We start from the raw sequence: 22,682 nt of genomic DNA on the forward strand, positions 1-22,682 counted from the left end.
GAGGCCTGAAAAGATTTTTTCCTTCTGCAGAGTTTTTTCCCCAGATTCATTCTTTTTTACCTTCAAAAGTGTGAGTCTCCAGTTTTGTTGAGGATCACTGAGACATAAGGGAGTGTACTGTGATCTCCGGCACCTTAATTGAAAGGATGGAGGTGTTTACTTTGTTCAATGTGATAATCAGCCATTGAAGTTATATAGGGTTTATTCCCTCCTCCCTCAAAAGAAAACAGAATTTTAAACAGTATGACTAAAAAAACCTCTTTTTCTTTGTAGATTAAAGTTTACCGTTAGCTCTTGTAATATCACCATTTCATCAATTCTCCAGTCAGAGAACCTTTCAGCCTTAAGAATTCTTGAATTTCTTATTAGAGCTGGTTGAAAAAATGTCATCGTCCATCACAAAATAAAGTTTAATCAAAACCAAAATGTTTCATGGGAATGTGCCTATTTCAATGAATTTTTGGTGGAATATTTTGCCAATTATGCAGATATTAAAGTCATCAAGACGCACTTTCAGAGGCTACCTGGCCTCTGCTTGAGAATGCTCAAAACTGTGCACCTGCTCTTTGTTGGTACAAACACCTCTGGGCACACTTTAAAAGATTCTGAAGGTGTCAGAATCTGCATCCATAAAACCCACTAGGACAAATAGAATTTGCACAAAAAAATCTAACATTAGAATTCTTTCAAGCCCATATGCAGGGCTTTGCATTGCAAGATTTAAAATTGTGCATACACACACTTGTGTGCTCCCAACTGCAGGCTGAAAGAAGAGAACAGGAGTTTTTTCCCCTAGAAACACATATTTTTCCCATATGCTCTACTTGTGTTCACCTTGGGAAAGATGCAGTGGTACTGCACACCACTATATCTCAATGTGGGACAGGACAGAACAGGAGTGCTGGCCTCTGCCAACAGATGTTAGGCTGGTGCTCAGTTTCAGAGATTAAATGTCCCTCCAACACAGTGACTGGAGTCCCGATCAGACAGAGATTCTCTTACAGCACTTCACAGTGACGATAGTAGGGGCTCAACTCAAGGGATATTGCTGATGAGGTATTTTTCCTGCTCTGAACTTTTTAAAAAAAATCTCAATTTAATATTCCAAAGATTGCTGGCTTCAAAGTGGAGCTGCTGATGCTTTGAGGTTCCTGTAAATGCTGCCAACCTGTGATTTCGCTCTGTGAAAGGCATTGAGTGAGAGCAAGTTATAGCTGTTAATTATTTATCCTCTGGATTTGAAGCCCATTCTTCAACAGCGAAGGAGCAAAGAGTTTGCAATTGATTGTTAATATGCAAGCTCTTCTGTTGACATCTTCAGCCACATTGCTGAGCTTTGCTCATCACCAGGTTACACAACTGCACCCCCAGGGCATGTGCTTTTTACCACAGTGAGAACTCTACATTTTTAGATTTCTAATGGGTTGATAGGTCACTGGGCAAAACACCAAGGCAAGGAGAAGCTGGACATAGCTTCCCCTGGTTTCTGAAATCCAGTGAGAACATTTTGTCAGACAGGGAGGGATTACTTATGTATCTCATTTCTAAGTGTGGAGTTGAGCAGGGAGCCTGCAACTCTTGCTACAGAAGGATCTTTTTTTCTTAGGCGGGTAATAGAGATGCAGACCCCCAAAAAAGTTGAAAGGGACTTTGAAGTTCCCCTTTCACAAGCCATGTCTAGTCATAGAAATAAAACCCAGAGGCAGGTTTGAAACAGAGGATCTGGGAGAGAGATTTATGCCAGATTTATGCTAAACAACAGCCTGGCAAAGGCAACCTTGAATTCCACTGCCTCTCTGAGCCCCAGCTTCTTAAAGAAACATGCTCGTCAGTGCATAAAACAAACGCTGGCATTTCACTATGTCTGGAGGAAGCGATTGTCTGTGATAAGCCTCCAATTGCATCACTGTTTTTCCTTTCAAATCCTTTCAAAATCAACATTTTAAAACATACTAACATGGAGAGGTGATGGGGAATGTTACTTTTAAGGGAGAAACTGGAATTTCCATGACCTATAATCATCTCCATTGAACACTTCCTCACAGTCCATCTGTGGCAAAGTGATGACTAATTCAGGTTCCTTCCAGAAGGATGCTTGTGAATTCTAACTACAGTTAGTCTGTGGGAAAGAGACATATCCCAATGTCATGCCTGAACATCTGCATAAATCCCATGATGCAGCAGCATAGAGGGCCTGAGCCAGAGGTTACTGAAAAAAAAAAAAGAAAAGGAAACTCCAGTGACTTCAGTGAGCTTTGGATCAGGCCCTCGGGGCACAGGCAACTTGTGCAGGTTCAGAGGTTGCATTTGCAGTCAGTCATGGTGTCAAAAGCATTTGAATGCTGTGCTCCATCTTAGAATTACTTTTAGATGTGATAACATCTTGTAGTAATATTTTCAGACATGAGGAGATGTGTAAACGTATTGGATAGCCAGGTCCAGCCTATTTTCAAGCTTGGAAAAAATGGGCATGTGGAGGTCACAAGCTTTTTGTATTACAGGGAAAATCCCCATTCTTGAACTGAAAATATTGGGAGGGAATGAGGGAATGTCATGAACTATCTGAGCTTGTCTCTTCTGATGTTAATTTTCTAATGCGTGACATTAGTTCTGCCCATGTTTAACTCTGCTATTTAGAAATGCAACAGTAATTAACATTTTGATGGCTCTCCCTGGGGATTTTCATTGTTTTTCTTGCACACTCACATGAGTGACAATGTTCAACTTAAAAAAAAAAAAAAAAAGAACAAAGCCCTGAGCCATGACCTAAGCACTATCTCCAATATCAGGTATTAAGATAGGGAGCCGTTGTATACTTATAGAAATAATCTTTTGTTTTCTCGTGGATTTTGGGAGGGCTTTTTTTTACAGCAAATGGCAGTGACTATCAATGAGACTGTCCGGAACTATGTGTAAATTTGCAAAATTTTCCCATTAGCTTAAAGTGTTCATTCAAAAATTTATAACTTAATGGAAAAATACATTGGGATAATGCCGGCCTCTTCCTGCTAAATTTACATAATGTATTTCAAGTGTTTTAAGGAGACGGTCATCAGAATTACACAAGTTAAATGCAAATGGATCCTAAATATGCATGGTGCTTTTAAATGAAAAAACTTAATCTTGTGAAAGCATTCATTTTCTGAAGAAGGTGTCTGCGGCAATAGATATATATTGCTATATACATTTCAAGTGTATCCATACTACATGCTAAAACAGTTTCCTTTAACAACATGCTTTTTCCAAAGGCTTTCAAATAGAAGTTAGGGATATTTAGTCTAAAACAGAAAAAACATTTTTCTCTGAAAAAAATTGGGAAGAATGAAATATGTATTATGCACTTACTAGGAAGCTTAAAACTTAAATCTCAGCCCTGAAGTAAATGCATATATGTGTTTTTCTTAAAGGATAAAAAGTGCTGTGGATTAGCAGCTTTCAAAACTCTGCCAAACATATGGATTCTTCCATTTTGACTGGGATTAAAAGTGAATTTCCCCAATAGAAGGAATTAGAGAGGCTGTCATTTTTTAGTTTTAAGGCGCACTTCATTTCATTGCAGCTCACTTCTAAATCTTCACTCCTGCAAAGTCTGTGAAGGATTTTTTGGCAAACTCTGCTGCAGACAAATCCTAGAAATGTTTACATGGCAAGTGAATTACGATGAGCCAGGTATGAAAGTCACCTGTAAAGTGTCCCTGGGTGAGGAGAGGGAGGTAATACTGATTGCATTAAAACACAGGAGCCCAATATCTAAGCTGTTTTTCTAGTGTGTGAAGACAACCAAGCAAATCTGCAGGGGCCATTTGTGGGAAATGCGCTTTGAGTCCAGCAGCATGCATGGAATTCTTAGCAGTCATTTTATTAAATGCACAGTGCCTTTGCAGAGTCACCCCCGTCTCGCCCCTGCGACTGCTTTCTATGTCAAAGGATGCCCAACAAGCCATTGGGAGCCTGGCCTGGAGAGCGGCAGTTTGCCTGATGGGCACTCCCTGGGATGGAAGAGAGACAGGGTTCTTCCTGCAACCTTTTTCCTCCTTTTTGGGCACCCTCTTTGCTCCTGGGAAGCCTGTTACACTAAAGTCAGTGGGAAGATTCCCATTGGTTTTAATGGCCTTAGCCTTCCATTGACTTGAATGAGCTATGGGAACAGGCTCTGGGGGTTCTCTGGACCCCAGTGGAGAAAGTGGTCTCCCAGTGCGGCTGATGTCACAGCTCAGCTGGGTGCCCTCAGGGGCCAGAGTAGATGCTGCATTAGATGGGGAAGAGCAGCTCAAGGTTTTTAGCACAATCCCAGGGCAGAGGGCTGGGGATCCCCATCCCTGATGCCTCCCCAGTTCAGAGAGGCTTCTCCTCTCCCCAGGGTCCTGACCATGGCAGCAAATGTCCATCGGCCTCAGCACAATGGGGAAGCACCAGACCCTGCCTGGAGATCCCAGCATTGATTGCAGGATTCCTCAGCCCAGTGCCAGCCCCCTTGGGTGGCTTGGCCTCTGCCCCAGGTGGGAAGCAGCAGTGCCACAGGTTTCCAGTGGGAGACCCTCTCCCTCTTCAGTGTGTGGCCCCGCAGGGAAAGTTTGTGAGTGGCTCAAGCTCCACAGCCCAGGGGAGCAGAGTGCCCAGAGCAAGAGGGGAGACAGATAGGTTGCCACTAAAGCCAGGCAATGGGCCAGGGTGTCCTGGCAAATGGGGTGTCACCTAGGGAGGGAAGGCAGAGACCCAGGCACAGGCTGTGTGTGTGTGGGGGGGTCCCCCAGGGAGGGGAGGCAGAGACCCAGGCACAGGCTGTGTGTGTGTGGGGGGGGGGAGGGAGGTGCCACCCGGGGAGGGAAGCAGAGACCCAGGGACAAGGGTGGGGATGCCACAAAGCCGCCCCAGCGAGGAGCCTGTCCCGAGGCGCTGGTCACCTTGCGCCCCTCTCTTACCTGACTCAGCCCAGCAAGCTGCAGCGGTGCGTGTGCGCCTGAGTCCCGGAGCAGCCCCTCAGCCCCTGCGCCCTCTCCGGGGAGCCTGGGCAGAGCCTAGCGCCTCCATGCTGGGACCCTGCCTCCGCCTGGCCGCCCCGCACGCCGGCCCCCGGGAAGCGCAGCTGGGAGGTGCCCGGCCCTGGGTCCTGCTCGCCTAGCGCCCGCAGCGCGCGGTGCCCGCTCCCCGCTCCTGAGGCGCCCTCCGCGCGCTGCGCCGGGTGAGCGCGTGGCACCTACCCAGCCTCCCCGCGAGCGGGCTGCCCGCGCCCATCCTCTGCCTTTTAAAGCCCCGTCCGTGCACCCCAGGAGCCAGCGGCTGGCGGACAGCTCCGTGCTAGGCACCGTCTGGAAGTTCCCCCTGTATCCATTGCAAGAAAACACTCCTTAGGGATCGGGGGCATTTGACGGGCTCCCTCGCGCTCCCAGCTGCCATCCGCCCCTCTTCGCCGAGCGTGAATCTCCCCCGTGTGAGCTCAGCAGGAAACCGCCCAGTGGAACAAACGCTGCTCACGACCCCGTGCCCAGGCTCCCTGCTGCACAGCATTGCCCCCTCCTGCAGCCTGGCCCCGTAGGGGGAATGAATTAGGACAGATGGTGTCCAAACGAGGAAGTGCCCCCAGGGGGTCTCTGACAGAATAACCCCCCGCGGTCAATAGCTGCTGTTGGATTTGTTTCTTATTGGGAATCAGAGAGAGAAAGATTTTCCTGAAGCTGCAGGCTGTCACTGTCAGACATAAAAGTCAGCCCCAGGAACAAGTGGGAGCAGGCAGGCTCCCCAGGCTGGAACAGGCAGGGCATCTGCTGGGACGAGCATCCAAAAGGAGCCCAGGAGATGAGTAAAGGAGGAGGAGAAAGGGGCACAGGGACTATGGGGCTGGTCCACAGCTTGCCCAAGTCAATGCCCATTGGTGCCAGTGAGCTTTGGATCAGGCCCTACGAGGATAAGAAATGCATGTGGTGGAGCAGTCATTGAAAAAAAAATAACATGGACGTGTCTTGTTCTTCCTGGGCACTGGCAGCATAACCAGGTTTGATGTGTGAACAAACGTGTGGGGGCTTTAGGAGAAATGACAGACCCTCTTCCCCGATTCAAGGCATGTTAAAGGTCTGGAATACACGTTGACAGACAAGAACACAAAACTTTTGCCTGCTTTGGCAAACTTAGGCCAGATAACCCCCCTTTGGCACAGCTCCAAGTGGTACCAGCAGTAAGAAATGTACCATAGCCTGGCATTTTTACACTGTCATCTAACCCTGCTCAGACTGACCCGCTGTCTACACTACAGTTTGTCTAGCTCAGGGAAATCTCCTACCACCACGTCAGCACTACTGAGCTCCCAGCACTGGGAGCTCTGCCATAGACCGGCTGCTCTGAGCATGGTGGTTATCATGCCCCCATCTGGTCTCATGCTGGTGGAGGAGGAATTCTGCACCCTCTTTTGCTAGTGTGAGCACAGCCAGATTTATCCTATATTGACATCAATGGAGTTATGTGCATCTGTCCCAGAGTGTTCGGGCTCCAGGTGCATTGGTCACCATCATTCACTGGCACATCAGCACAAGGATGTGACTCTGGCAGCAGTTCTTGTCCATGCATTCCTAAACTCAGGGTGTTTGGTCGGAAGGTGATCTTAGCAGCCTTAGAAATGCATTTAGAGCCGTGCCGAACCACGAGGCAGCATTGTGCATGTCTGGGAAATGCAGCTGTGCCTCACATTAGAGATGCTCTCAGGACAGGGCATTTGGTAAGCATCTTCACTGACTTGGAATAACTGGGAGGGGAGGCCTTGGAGGATACCCCGCTGTCCCTTTAAGAGGAGATTGTTGTAGGATGAAAGAAGCCAGAAAAGCCCCAGGCGTAGCAGTCATCCCATTTCAGGTTACTGGGCTGCATTTGGCACCCAGGGCAATCCCTATGAACTGGGGGGGTAGTCCCACACACTATATCAGAAGTCAGTTACCAGGGTGGAGTGTTGGGAAAGCGCAAAACCTTAGCGCTCCATTGGGTAAAGGCTGGGGTTTACATCTGAATGCAATGTGGCTGGGCTGGCATGAGGATCTGTACAGGTGATCTCTATACAATCTATCCAGAATTTATCCCATATCCTCTTTGTTCCTGGTCTGGTGACAGGTTGCTGCCCTCTCTCGCCTTTCTTCCAGGTGAGATACAGTTTTCTCTTATCACTTTTTGATGAAAAATGTATTTGTATCTTCTTGATAGTTTGAGGAAACCTCTGCCTCCTGCTTCCTTGTGTTTCAGACACAATTATTATTATTATTGGTAGTCTTTGTAGTCACTCTGTGATCGCACCTAGGGGCCCTAATCAGGGCCTCATTCTGCTTGGCATTATACAAGCATGTAATAAAAAGATGGTCCCTGCTCTAAAGAGTTTACAGTCTAAGTAGTTTGTGCAGAAAATCAATCTCTGTCAATGTCTCCTATGTCACATTTTTTGTGCCATCTCTCCTTTTTTGTATTTGAACTGTGCTTCGTGTCCTACTGGCCCTTGGTTGTAGGTCTGATGAGAGTCTGCCTTGGTTTTGCATGTTTCACTCTGCTGGGTTACTAACTAGTGTGGTAGTTCTGTGTAGCAGAATGAGCTTGTCCCTGTTGGAGAATCTGTGTGTTTCCATGTGTGATGCGTCAGTGTCTCTGTGTGTTTCAGCGTGCTTGTTTACGTGGGAAGAAGGCGGGGGGGAGACAAGGGAGGTCTCAAAAGATGAAGGGAAATTCCTCTCTACTGTGATATGAAGCAAAAATTATTTATTTTTTATGGTAATTAGGGATGGTTCAGCAGCCTGGAAACTGGGCAGAAAATGTATGTGAATTCATCTGAACAGAGTATTTCAGTATAAATAGGTGGCTGGCCGTGTAATTAATTATGGTGGCAAATTTAACGATTCCACAGCCCTGAGAGTGGGGTCAGGAATGTATTTGAAATTCAGTTTTCTCAGTATCTCCTTTCTGCATGATGGTCAAGTTGGATTTTCTTTTTCCTCCAAATATTTTTTAGACAGCCATTTTATTGGAGAGGAAATTTGTCCTGAGGGCCCTGCTTTATGACCCTTTGAAGGAATACTCCAGCTTGAGTTGTTTCATTTCTTTCTTGTATTTAGCTGTAAAATATGCACAGCCCCTCAACAGCCTCTGGTGCTTTTACAGCCATTTAAAAACCTCCCTCCAGCAAAGATAACCAGCGGTGACAAGAGTCCGGCATAAAGCGGAACTTCAACTCTGGCACCGAATGAAGCCCACCCTCAACATCCCAGCTGACAGATGAGGCAGTGACTCTTGTGGAGAGAGACAGGTCTCTTATTATTTATTTATTTATGGAGAGTCATCGGTGCCCACAGTGCTTTAGAGGGAAGTAAAAATGTCAGAGGGGAAATCCTGGCCCTGCTGAAGTCAATGGGAGTTTTGCCGTCAGCTTCCACGGGGCAGGATTTCACTGCAAATCGTTGTCCCCAGGAGTTGGCAGTCTGAAATCAGGGACTTGGGAGAGCAGCAAAGACCACATCTTCCCTTCATTTTATTTTCCTAGCTAGGGAAGGGGCAGTGGATTCAGGCTGGGAAGGGCCACCTGAACCATTGGCATTTCTTGATATCTTTTCCTGGTGGCAACTACCCTGTGGACCCTTTGACCATAAGAAGTTGATGAGGGAAAGGCAGAAGAGGGCTTAAGACTTCAAAAGAGGGCTTACCTGGGGCTTACCTGAGATTGAAGTGGTGCACAGACATTGTGCTGGGATGAAATTGCCCTTTGCTGCGCACACTCAGATATGGGGGAGAGCATTCTCCTCGATTAGCAAGCCAAAGTCTGAACTCTCCTTTCCACAAGGCCCTTTCACCACTCTCTGCTAGTGCGAAGCAACCTTACAGTGAGCATGACTCAGTTACTCCCACTTTCAGGCCCTTTAGGCTTCCAGAGCAAGGTAAAAGGGGCCATTGCATAGCTGAGAATCAGGCCTCCTCTCTAGTGTGAGGAGAGCTCTGCTTTCTCCATATCTGTGTATTCCAGATGCCCCCGTGTATAGCAGCACAGCGCGGGTATGTGTACTGAACACGACTTCAAAACTAACTCAGAATGAGGTGGAGATGGAAACAGGCACAAAAGCAGGTCAAGTAACAATGCCTTCCCATCTCTTCCTTTGCAAGTCTGCCCCCTTTTTTCTTTGTGCATACATGTGTCTCTCCTCGCACCAGTGCCCACTGGGTTTGTGTGGGTAACCCACATGGATGGTAAATCCGCACAGATCCGAGAAGAAGCCTTTTTCCTGTGTGTTCTCTACAGTTCAGAAGCAAATCACAGGCAGGGATAGTCTGAAGCAAGCAGCCATCTCAGGAAAGCAATGAGTCACTGCAGAATGCACTTGGCTTATGGCGGCTCTGTTGCCTCTCCATAGCTGATGGTAATGTAGCAGTAAATAAAATACAGGGGAGAGGATAAAAATGAATCTAGTGCAGCTGTATAACTCCTTTCAGAACAAAAGGATCCTAAAGCACTTTCCAAGCAACAAACTGACATACAAACTACACACAAGGATCACAGAAAAGCAGCCACCTTCAGGGCGAAAGGCCACAACCATTTGACAGCACATGGCTCCACAACCTAGCAGTTTAAGACAGGAAGTGAAGAAGGATTCTGTATCTAACTGAAAATGCAGGAGGAGTTTGTGAGGCAGAATGCAATCAGCGAACTGGCATTCGGCTAGGACACTGGGTTTTAACATCTAGGTGTAAAAATAATAGTAATCTCTTTCCATTCAAGAAAACTAAATGAGGGCAGGGGTGGAGATGGCTTTGGTTAGTATTCTCATTTTGTGACAGCTGGTTCTGCACCAACAGACCAGTTTGCCCTCCTTGTGTTGTCATGAGCCTTCTCCACAAGGGACCGCTCACACTCCTGAGGGCGTCACTCTGGAAAAAGAAGGTGTTCTGCACTTCTCCTTTCCCCACCTTCTGCTGCCTGCTGACAGACTTGCTTCTCCCCATGCAGTCATTTCACTTCATTGTCTCTTGGGGTTCTTGTTACAGAAGGCATCCTGTGTGCCAGGCTGTGAAACTGCAGCTTGCAGAAGATATTGTATGACAGGCCACGTGCAGCCAAGCTGCCTGCATCATGCACTGAGTTTAATCCCCCTTTTGCAAATGCAGAAATGCACGGAAGAGGCAAATGGCTACATGTTGGGCTTCTCCTCAGTCACAGAGGAAGCCTGTGGTAGAGCCAGGAATAGAGCCTGGGTCTCCTGACTCTTTGCCCAGTCACTTCTCCACCCAGTCATCCTTCCAAGCCAACAGAGATCAAGCCCAGGTTCCCCGTTGACTTCAATAGGGCCAGGACTACTGTATTAGTGCATTGGAGCCTCCAAGGTGACCTTGAAATGTCAAAGCTGCAAATATTGATTACTATAAATAAATGGAAATCCCACAAGCATAAATAGGCAGGAAATGGAAACAAGCTGGAAGAAGCCACAAACCTTAATAAGTGCTGGAGCTATCATCACACAACCCCGCTGGCTCCTCTCTGGTCTGCCGCAGTGCTTCGGGCTGTCTAAGATGCCTTTAGTGTAACGATGATGATGAAGATGATGGGGTCTCATTGTGCTCAGTGGTCAGTGGTAAGGAGATAGCTTGACACAGAGAAATAAGGCTATTACCAGAAACCACAGGAGAGGCCATCAATAAATCCATTGAGACTCTCTCTTCGGGGTTGTCTATTAAAGGCAGAGCGTCTGCTAGCAGCAATGACATTTCTCCTCCTGTAGTACAAATAGTGAGATGTGGTGGGAATGGGACATGCTTGGACAAGTTACCTGGCAACTGGCGCTAGCTGTGATACAGATCACAGGGCCTTAAACTTTTCCAAAGTCCTGGATCATGTCACGTTCTTCCCCTTCCATTCCCAAATGCACAGCATCCCTGGGGCACCTGCAGCAATCCCTTGCCTAGAGCAGTAACATTAGGAAAGTATTTCATGTCTCTCTGGTGGTCTTTAGTGCAAGAAATGTTTGATCATTTTTTAAAAATATGTCAATTGTAATGTCTACATTTACTCTTCGTTCAGGTTCCCTCTCCCATCTGTTCCTTCTTGCAGCTAGAGGCAAGGAAGGGAGCCATGGCCACTATCTTTGAAACATCACAGCTCCCACTTAGGTACCAAAATAAGGGACTAGGAGTAAAATTGTCAAAAGTGCCTACATGACTCAGGAGTGTGAGTCCCATTTTCCAAAGGGGACGTAAGCACTTAGGAGCCTAAGTCTCATTGAAAGTCAATGGAACTGAGTTTCTAAGTCACTTAGGCACTTGTGAAATTTGTACCCCAGATTTTAAAAAAAGCTTAGCCCTTTTTTGGTGCTGAGCCCTTTTGAAAATCTGGTCATAAGTGTCACAATGGGAGCTGCCGAGCCCTTTGAAAATTTAACCCTATTTGACCAGTCTGCTCTCTGTAGAACCCCTGCAAGGGGGCCTCCCCCAAACTGCAAAATCAATTATTTGCTCTGCTCTATCTACAGGCCTATGGGATATCCCTTGGCAATTTTCGTGAGAGCCTGAGTTTATACAGGTGCTACCAATGGAAATCTTTCTTCTCCACACCCAGTTATGCAGGATTCCAGGTTATAACTGTGTTTAGCTGTGGCCCTTCCACCCCAGAGGTGGCTGCATTTCACCGGTGTTTTATATATATAGGGCCAGATTTTCCAAAGAGCTCAGCTCTCAGTGAACTGACTGTGGCCCTTAGTTAGGTGCCTACAGTGGATGATCTCTTTTGAAATTGTGACCTCAATTGAAAGTGCTGAACAGTTGAAAATCTAGCCCTGAGTTCTTTGGAAAATGTGGCCCCTAGGTGTATATAGTTGGAAGTCCAGAGGCCTCCAGAAATAAGGTGATTTATAAATGAATATTTTTTAACCATTTTACAAAGATGAGTCTGAAATCAGCATCTTTCTACATTAGGGCGAATGTGCTGTTCTTCTCCCCTGAGTTAGTAGAACCTGCAAATGTGGTATTTATAACAAATACATGTTCAGTCTCCAGATCCTGCATTGTCACTGCTGAAGGGAAGGTGGAGGTATTCGCAGTTGGAGTTTGTTTCTGCTGCCCCCGGGCGATGGTGGGGAGAATTCCCACCATGGATTTGGACCAATTTAGGCATGAGGACGCCGTCAGATATTTGAAACTAAAATTATTAATTGCTAATCAGTTGTCATGGATTCTGATATTTGGTAAGTGGGAAATGCCTCAGTGGTTTCACGTTTTCAATAAGCTCATATCTTCTGTTCTAGGGCTGCCTCCAATTATCTTGGTGCTTGACTGTACGTTTGAAAACAGATTCAGTTACAGTCTGAAGATTAATGGAGCCTCAGAGCACAGACTGCAAGAGGAGAGTCTCAGCTGTTTTCCCCTGGATAGATTTTTGTGAAACGCATCCCCTACTTGTACTTCCTACAGCAAGTTTTCAGTGGATTCAAAGCTGGTGAAAGATGTCCCTTGTGGATAAATACCTGCAGGACAAGGGCACAGTGAATGCAAGGGATGTACTAGTTTTCCCACACATACCATCCTCTGTACTGTTGAGCCTCATTGGACCTGGAAGCAATCCATCTGGGGGAGAGAGAAATTCAGCCTCCGTGGCCCCATTCAGGCCTTGTCTTTGGCACTGTGGCTGCCAGCAAGGGGTTGATGGCTTTTTTGCTGGGGTCCACCACCAGCTTGTTTCATAAAGGTCTCCCGTGTAACAAAACAATAGGAGCTGTCAGTTCTTGTGAAACACGTGCTCCGGGCTGCCTATGTCTGTCCCGTTTTGTCAGTTGTTGAGAGATCAGAGAAGGTGAGTGTGAGCTTTCAGCTCTGTAACTAAACAAGTCTATTTAGGATGAAAATTACCAGGAGCTGCACTTTCCTCCCAAACTCACTTCCAGGGCTTTGTCTCCAGACCCGGCTGAAGGCCAAAGCTCTTCCCAGCTCCTCCCCTAAGAAGCCTCCTGATTGTTGTGGTTCCCCCCTCTCCTCAATGTGTCTAGAGCTGGGCAAAAATTTTCGGCCTCAATTTTTGTTCTGGCACAAAATGCAGGTTCGGTGACACCAAAAACGGTTGTGGAATTTGTGTCTCTTTTGCCAAATTGTTCGTTTCAAGGGAAAGAAAAGAAGTGCTGACCTGTTTTGTTTTGGAAAGGAACATTTCCCTGTTCCCATCCTGTGCGACTTTTCATTGGAACTGCCAACCAACTGGGGAAATCGGCGCATGGCACAGATCCAATTGCACGCGGCGCGCCAGGCCCTCCCACGACTTGACTGAAAACAAGGCCGAGCTCCCAGAAGGCAGCAGAGGAAGGAGACTCAGCTCATGTCAGGAGCACCAGATCAATGCCCTTATAAGACCCCATGGGGCTCTGGTGCGAGAACAGGTTAGGGCTCCCAACCCACCCCCCCAAAATTCCCCCTTGCCCCAACTCCTCCTGCTGTAGACCCACCACCCATCAACCACTCGCCCTCCAGCTCCTCACCCACTGACCTTCCTAGCCACTCACCGACGCCTTCCCCCAGCTCAGCATGCTGTTCCTGTCCTGGCCTAGGATGGCTCCTCCCGACCCAACCCGGCTGGCCAGCGGCTCTGCTCAATCTCCTCCTCCTCCCTGCACTCACAGGGCATGTGTAAAGGTACTGTTGGCCCCTTACTGAAACTGAATGGGGTTTTTGGTTGGCATGTCCCAGTGCCAAAGGACAGGGGAAGGATCAATGAGAAATCAGGACTCTGAGATGGAGCCCCTACAACTAGTGGGGAGAGGCCAATGCTCTAGGTCAGCCTGTTTCACAGGGTGGACAGGCAAATGAGGGAACCAGGAAGCCGTGGGGGTCCCGTCTCTGTGTGAGCTGGAGCTACCTGGGTATAGAGCAGGGCTGAGCTAAGGAGATTTAAACCCTTCAAGTTACAGAGAACTCACCATTTAAACTAGTGTAAATGGGCAAGTGACCTGTGCCCCATGCTGCAGAAGAAGGTGAAAAACCAGCAGGTAACTGTATCCTCTGTATGAATCCCAGGGCTGAGGAGGGTCAGGGGGCCACTGGGGTTGGGCTGCATCTGGAAGCAACAGAGTAGATGCAAGATGCAGGGGGTGAATGGAGGGTTACCTACGATGTTCCCCATGTGCTGCTAGTTGAGTTTGCAGTGTGAGCTTGTCAGCTGTTAGCTGCCCTGGGCAAAGGCCACGCTCTTACTAATCTTAGCTTGTTTGCTGACTGATCAGCTCAGTTTGTCTCAGCGGTTCGCTCCACATTTACAAATCCCAAGTCAGGTTCGGTGGGAGCTCTGTAAAAGGACCCGTGTGCAAACAGAGATGTGTCTTTATGGCATTTGTCTTACAGTAGCAGAGGGAAGCTCCTCTAGAGAGGCAGAAGAGGCTTTGACTTCCCTGCTCAGTGTCAGAACTAGGATAATCTCCACACGCTGCTGGAAACTGGCTTTGAACTTCATCACTTGTCAGTTCTGCCTCCCTACTTTTCAGAGCTCCCCCGCGTCTAGCCAAGCAGGAAATAGGGAACTTGCTGAAGCCCAGCTGAGTCAATTTGGCAGAGCCTCTGACAGCTGGAGGGCCCCTGCTGGGAGCAGCAAGATGGACCCAGTAGGGGCCAACGGGAAAGACTGGTTTGCTCTATCACACAGAGCACAGGAAAAGCCTCACCCACGAGCTCTGATGCTGGCAGAGTGGGAATGCCGCACGCATGTGAGAAACATCTGTGTCCTACTTGCAGTCCTGCCATTGCCCAGCAGCAAAAGCCTTCTCCTGTCTGGGAGCTGACCTGGAAGAGTTCTTGCAAATACCTATCAGCAGGCTGCAGGTATTCGCAGCCAACAACTGGTGTGTTTCTCTGGAAGGCTGATCAGTTGCCAGGGGTGTTGTGTCAGGCAGGTCCCAGATGCCTCTCCCTATGACTGGTCACCATTCAGACCTCACACAGAGCAAAGCCTTGTACCCATGAGACCGATTTCCAGGGGGCTGTTCAATGGGGCCGGGGCAAGGGAGTTGTGTGGAGAGCATTTGCCATGGATAGATGCTTTCAGGCAGTGCTTAAAAGTGAATACGCATTAACAGAATTGCCAGAGGTCACAGGCCCAGCCAAAAAAAAAAAAAAAAAAAGACAAATATTGAGCTGGCTTTTTAAGCACTGTCTTATCAAAGCTGCTGCGCCCATATGGTGATAGCAGTGCTTAATTTATGCCAGGGCTTGCCAGGGCTGAGACCCAGCTCCTCTGTACGGCTGAGCCCAGGCACCTCTGCTGCATCAGTTATGAATGTAAAAAAATGGCTTGCACCTTGGCCCCTCTTTCATTACAAATTGAGCACTGGATGTTAGACACCCCTCCTCCCTTTTTTCAGACCGCTTTCAGCACTGGTATCAGGTGAGGGGGCTTGTCCTGGAGGCTCTGACTGGAGGGAGTCAGGCAGAGTCACTGCGGGGACTTGTTACTGGAAGGGTGGAGGGGGAGGAGAGCTGCAAGGTTTGGCAGCTGGGGGGGAAGACAACCCAATGGGAAGAGACAGGGAGATTGTGCTGGGTGCTAGTCTCGGTTCATCAGCAATCTCCCTGGGGAGTCCCAGGGACCCCCGGAAGCTGAGTAGCAGATAATGCCTCCTCAGCTGCCTGGGAACCTGCATGATAAATAAGTAAAAACTTCCAGCAGCAGCCCACTTGGACCTCAGCTATCCCTTTCCAGGTGGGCCATTGACCGTTCTGCCCTGGGGCCTGGAATTGCTGTCAGTGCGCCCGGTTGGTAGCCACATAGTACAGCTCCCTGGACTTTGCAGCATGGCCCCACAATGCATGGTGGCTAGCCAGGGCCGCCCAATGCTACGTCCCTGCTGAGTGACTGTGAATAGGGAAGGTAATTGCGATGACTTCACACCGGGATTGAAATTTCAACGGCGATTGTTCCAGGGTTTTCTCTGTGTGCTGAAACCCAGCTCTGCTCTTTGCCGATTGCCAAATTTAAACCAAATGTCAGTTTCAATCTATCCTGCAATCTTCCTCAGTTCACTTGTTTCCCACGAGAAAAAGCAGAGCAGAAAATAAACATCAAGGCCTGTTAGATCTGGATTCTCCCAGCTATGACCAAGTAGCTCTCTCAGTTCCTTCCTGTGGGAAGAACCTGTTTTCTCCATGCCCACTGCACCTGCTTTCATTCCACCCCTTGCACTTGGAACAGCTTCCCAATCACACAGATAAACCTGCCTCCCTCTTCTCCTTCGAGAACCGCCTGATCACCCAACTGTCCTGTGAAGTATCCCCCTCCCCTGCACGGTGTTTGTTTTGTCCTGCAAATTTGGGACTCTCTGGGGCAGGGCCCGCTTGTTGGCTGGATGCCTTTTACCCATTGTGCTCTTACTATGCCATAGGGCTGAGATTTTCAAAGGCCCCTACGGGAGTTAGGCACCCAGCTCACACTGAAGTTCAGCAAAAGTTGGCCCCCTAACTTCTTTAGGCACCTTTGACAATCCCAGCCTGTATAAATCAATAGGAATAACCCCAGTACTCCCTGTTGCAGGCCCTCCCTATAATTAGAGCTGCCCTGGATCCCCAGTGTGACCCACACTTTCGATCACCTCTCCCCACTCCCCCAGTTGCTCACTTTGTGCTGACCACAATACATTCATCCTTCAACCCAGCTCTCCTTGTCTGAGATGATAACGTGACTAGAGCAGGATTTCCACAGCCAGAAGCACAGCCCCAGCCAGCCGCAAGCCCAGCATCGGTTTGGCTAATGTCTGGCTTTGGAACACTCATGCCCGTCTGTGAAGTGGGATCTTGAGGGGAGCTTCTGACAGGAAGGCTTTGGAAAAGGAGCCTGCTAACAAACGGACTGTGTGGGGAAATGAGAAAAGCATGTTGACCCTATGACTAGACCGTTGAGTCACCAGGTTGGCATTTGTAGACCAACCTGCTAAATGAATGAGCTGCCGAGAAGACAAGCACGCTGGTCATTCAGGTCTCTCTGACTCACTCCCCTGTACCGTGGAGGGCTGCAGAACCAAGCCAGCTTGAAGCAAGGCTGTTCAACAGCTTTCATCATTCACGCTGAATGGGGCTCATTGACGGGCTCCTTTCTAAATCCGTAACATGCTATGTCGAATATAGAACGTCCCCTGCTCTGTACAAATGGTTTGGTTATTTGTCAGGTGTATTTTATGAGGCTTTTCATTTTAACCAGCAGAGGAGTCCTGTGCAGTGTGCTGGAGCTGACACAAAGACAAGAGTGAGCAGAAATTAGACCCAGCTCTGTGTGTGACACATGTGCAGCTGCTGTCTGCCCTCACTTGCTCCCAGCACCCAGAGGGGTGTCCCAGCATTGGGGATCTCTGGAGCACTACTGCACTCTGTCCCAGCCCTCTTCCCCCAGCCATGACCCCTATGCTGGGTTAGAGGCGAAGCATAGAGCCTGCTACTCTATTTCTGTGTTACCCCACAATTCCCTTATGTTGAGGGAATTGTCAGGCAGGTTGCTAACGTGGCTTTCCTTCACAGTGGAGGTGAGGGAGGGTCTGGCTTTTTCAAATATGGAGAATACAGCTGGTTGGGAAATGACAATTCCACTGCATGGTGACTTTTGAGGTTCTGCCTCCCCCCCCCCTCTCATTCCCCATTGTAACAAAAACAAGAACTTTCAAAAGTTTTTGCAAAATGAAATAATATCGAAACATCTGTTTTTGGATCAGAACGGGCAGGTTTTTTATCTGTCTAGCTCCTCTCCCAGAGAGTCCACCCTGGACCTGAGAGACCATCCTGTTGAAACGTTCATAGAAATTGATATGTTTTCACAATGTTTTACTTTTGATGCAATGGAACTTTTCAGAAAAAAAAATTTAGTCAGTAAGTTTCCAAACCACTGTCCGAGAAGAATAACAAGTGTGTCATCCTGGTTATATTCCTTCTATGGTTCTCACCTGGACTTTGGAACAACTGAAGAAGTGTCCACTCTCTAAGAAATCATCCAAGGTTTTACAGTAAGTCCAGTGCATTGTGGGACAGGATTATGTGTGTTGTAATCACTTCTGAGCAGATGCCCAGTTTTCCCACACACTATAGACGTGTCCAATAAAACATTTCAATGATGAATTTTTTTAGTCATTGTCCATAAAGTTGATAATTAGTTACTTTAATACCAAGTCAAATTGCATTGATCCAATGAGCTTTTGGAGACTAGAAATAATACAAAAAGCAATAGTGCATCTTGTAAGATGTTCATTATCACAGAGCCAGCTTCCCATTCCTTATTAATAAGATCAAGTCACAGGAACTCCTGATGCAGGAAGATATTTGGGTGATGGACCACTGCTTGCATTTCATATCCAGTCAGCCAGGCTCTGATCACATTGGAACCTGGGTTTTTCTCTGACTGACATCAAATTTCTGATCTTTCCCAGTAAGTATGAGCCACTTCTCTTTGTCTCTCTGTCTGGGAATATACTGTTATCATTTGTAGTACAGTAAACTTTTGCCCATTTCTCTCTGATTAATGTTAAATCCAGCTTCATGAATAATTCATGTAGCCTTATTTAATATAATTACTTCTGACATCCAGTGTCTGGGAATAGCATCTTGGGATATGCTATTTGCAGCCAATGAACTCCAGAAATAACTAATTGATGCTTATCCCATGTGAACTGGGAGCATACAGTACAGGAGGGAAATAAAGAACGGCAGGCATGTATCTTCCGAGGGAATCACTGATAGCTCTTTAATAAGGATAATATGAAAAAGCTGAATATTGACATAGCCTCATGGTTTTCTGTTTCTCGCAGTCACATGATATATTGTTAACCTATATAATGTCAGTGACACATTGGCACAAACAAGTGAGACAAGACAGGATTTCCCTAATGTGGGGTTGCTGGCACTTCAGGAGGTGTGATGCTACATTCAGAAGGAAACTACGCACTGTGAATTGAAAACAGACTTTGTAGCTGGGCTGGGTGACTGGGGGATTCTGGTCTCTTCCATGCCATCGTTACTGCAAAAAGCCTCGATGTTTCCATAAGTGGCTTGCCCCAGCATGACAGTTTGTTTCAGATTCGCTGTGTATGTGTGAGGTGTGCATTTGCCTGTATGCCACTGCTGATAGGTTCTGTCATATGTGCATCTCTGCGTGGGTATGCAGGATCCCAGGTGGCTAAGCTTATTGGTTTGCGTTGTGTGTGGCTGTTGTGCATGCAGAGGGGAGATCACAGTGCCTGTGTACACGAGGGGGTTGCCTGTCTAGTAATAAAGCTCTGCACTTCTACAACACCTTTCCTGTGAGGCTCTCAAAGTGCTTTACAAGCATCAAACTTCACAACATGCCCATGTGGTGGCCTCATCTCCCCATTTTATGTGGAGAAACTGAGGCACAGAGCTACGCTTGACTTGCTCAAGAACACAAAGCATTCCATGTCAGAGCCAGGGTTAGAACCCAGGAGTCTTCTCTCTTTTCATGTGCTGTGACTCCCGCTATGCTTGTGTAGATATAATTGTTATTTTTGTTACTTACATAGCCCCATAGATGTGCCTGATACTTTAGGAAACACATAAATTCTGCCTACCCAAAGCACTGACAGTCTAAGTGAAGGATACAACAGGAGGAGGCGATAAGAGCGTGAGGAAGGTAAGGATGAGTATGAGGGTCATTTGTGAAACTTGTGCAGACCTCTTGAGGGTTATTAAAGTTTAATATACTAATTTTTCTTCAGTTAGACACATGTGTCTGTGCAAGTCTTTGCAATTTTAACTTTACTATATTCAAAAGAAAAGTGCTTGTAAAGTGTTTAGAAAGTGTCAAACTGAGCCAGAGTTACATTCAGCAAATGCCTGGCATGAACTCCCTTATCAATGCTTCTTGCAAAAATAAAAAATAGACATCCAGTGAAAAACCGGACCAGCTCCATTAGCCCCACTAGCTGAGGGCCCTCTCATGTGTCAGGGCAGGATTCACAGCTCATGTTAAGCTTATTCTACAGTGTTATTTCTGTATCCCAGTGTCCAGGCCGTTACAAGGCACTAGACTGTTTTCTTTGTTCTGCCTTTCCACCTTTTCGATACTAAGTTAAGAGCTGTTATTCTTGGCTTGCAGTAATTATGAGAAAATAAAACCCCAGCTGCTTCTAGCAAAGGAAGGAAACTGAACGAAGGAATTAGGAGAAAACTCCACTGGCCAGGCCCTGCAAGCAAGGGGGTAATTATAAGGTCGAGGGGTGGGGACATGTAGCCTGCCCTTTTCAGCCTAGCAGGAACACTCTCAGGAGGCTTGCACATAATAGGCCAGCTGCCTCCTCCATGTGGCCTGTCAGTTATAGCAGCAGGTCACTAGTTGGCTGACTTTGCAGATCAAGGCCACTGAGATCTCCAGATCCTGAGCTTTCAGTCAGCACCACGTCCCCGTCCGGACAACCAGACGGGTGAGAATTTGATGTGAAGGATTATTTCGCCCGCCTCTTTGGGGGATGAGGGCGCAAGCTGTGTGAAGGGCTGTGATGTTATAGCCTCCACAAAAGCAGCTGAGCAGGGAGAAAGCATGAGGCTTCCCGTGACTGGGCTTTTGCCTTGGAAGAGCGTGATGAGCATGTGATGAACGTTCCCTGGCTGGCTGGATGCCATCAGTGCCCTTTGCAAGGTGCAAGCATCTTTTTTTCATCACTCTATAGAACCCAAAGGCTTCTGCAGCAGATGGGTGCTGTGGTTCCAGCGTCTGTGGAAAACTGGATGACACAGATCCTGGGGAGATCTTTGTGGGTTTAATTGGGGTAGAGAGCTAAGAATCTCAGCTTAGAAATATGAAACTCAAATGTCTCTTGGCTCTCTGCTATGCCACTGTATGCTGTAAGCTTGAGACTGTGCTGTGCTAAACTGAGGTGACAAGTCATGCCGTGCATCTGAGACTTGGCAGAGCTTTGCATGGGAGATGAATAGCAGCAGATTACTAGAGCAACAGAGACAGAAATTAACCACCAGCAAGTCACTGTGTATTATATTGTCACCGTGCAGGATCCTGCTGCTTTTGGAATTCTTGGGCCACAAATACAACACAGAACAGAGCCTCATCCAGCCAACCTACGTGCGGGAACCAAATACAGGACAACTTATCACAGTGACCTCCTCAAACACTTTCTGCTGTCTTGGCCAAATCAACTTCTCTCCGTTGTTTCAAATAGAGAAGATATTCTTCACTTCCCTGCCTAGAAGCTGATGCTGGTGAAAATGGCTGCTCTGTTCCAGTCCAGAGGTGGCTGCATTTCAGCGGTGACTGAGTAATCCTTGTGTATATATACAGCTGTAAAATGCTCTGGGACTCTCCAAGATGACAGGTACTTATACAGGTCTCTGTTATTATTATTATTTCTGCCCCTCAGCATATTTGGGTATCTATCTATCTTTCAGGCTTTGTTCTATACACTAGAAATAAACCATAAAGCTTATCGTCCCTGCAGACAATCGCTGCAACCTTTGCCTCTGTCCTGCTGAATGTATACACGTATAACTTAGAATATGAGCTAATAATTTTTGCACTTATTTTATTCCTATGTAGAATAGGAATAAAAACATAGCAAACATTCCAGTGCTGCCTCCATTGCCAGCAAGTTGACAATCGAGAGCGCCAGAAATATTTATCTTTACATATAACCACACGTCAGACAAACCAGGGGCAGGTGGGCTGCAAGGCATATGTATATTGGGCTGAAGACCTAGGTACACTTTCTCCATTGTGTGCTAGTAGGTCCTGGGAATGGCTTAGGAAATTCAATAGACTAAGGCAGCATCCTGGTGGTGGTGGCGTGAGCAGTTGGAATTGAGAGTCCTACCTGTACACAGCACCAGCTCCCTCATAGCTCAGGGGCCTCACAAACTGAGCACCCAGCAATGAAACAAACAAATCCCCCTGTCTCTTAGCAGCTATGATGACAACCCTGATGCCAGTGTTAGGAGACAGCATGCCCACTTCTCCAGGCCAAATACTTTCACTGAAACCAACAGCGCTACATGTGATGTTGCTATTGCCCCAGCGTCAGAGCTCAATTCCCAAAGCCAGGGAAATGGGGATTTTCTCCATGGAAAATGTTGCGCTTCATCAAAAAATCAAACTCCAGAATATTTCCATTCTGAAATGCTGCTGCGGTGCCTCCTGGGAGTTGTAGTTCAGGTACCTCATGCTCCCATTCTTCTCTATAGGTCTGATGACATCTCCCATGATGCACCACAGTATACCCTCATGGAGCATAATGGTAGTTGCATGGACAGCAGACACTTTTCATGACAAATGCCATTTAGTTGAAAACCCAATTTTCTGTTGAAAAACAGTGTCGACAGAAAGTTTTGGACCAGCCATAGTGGAGAACTAGGCCTTAACGTACAGTCTTTCCCTGCATTCCCTGAATTTTGTGGGATGAAGCCAAATCCTGGATATTTCTTTGATGCATTTCATGTGGTTTAATAGTGAAGTGACTTGTGGTTTTTTCATGTTGCTAAAGAAAAGGAAGAGATGTGAGACAGAGAGGGTGGATCAGATCGGCTGGATCAAATTGGCCCTTTTCCCTCTTGCTGTAGAACTGCCAAGCTGGGGGAGTAGGGTGGGTCACAATTTCAGCTTGTGGCTATGGCCCTTTCATTTCCTTTGCCTTCTTTCCCATTAAAGGGATCAGAGATTAACAGGGGGCAGTCAAGGGATGGAGAACTGGGAGCCTGGATCTAGTGCT

Source organism: Emydura macquarii, unplaced genomic scaffold (assembly GCF_026122565.2).
Source record: "Emydura macquarii macquarii isolate MOO-44397 ecotype Brisbane River unplaced genomic scaffold, CSIRO-AGI_Emac_v2 contig_1483, whole genome shotgun sequence".
NCBI classification, from domain to species: Eukaryota; Metazoa; Chordata; order Testudines; family Chelidae; genus Emydura; species Emydura macquarii.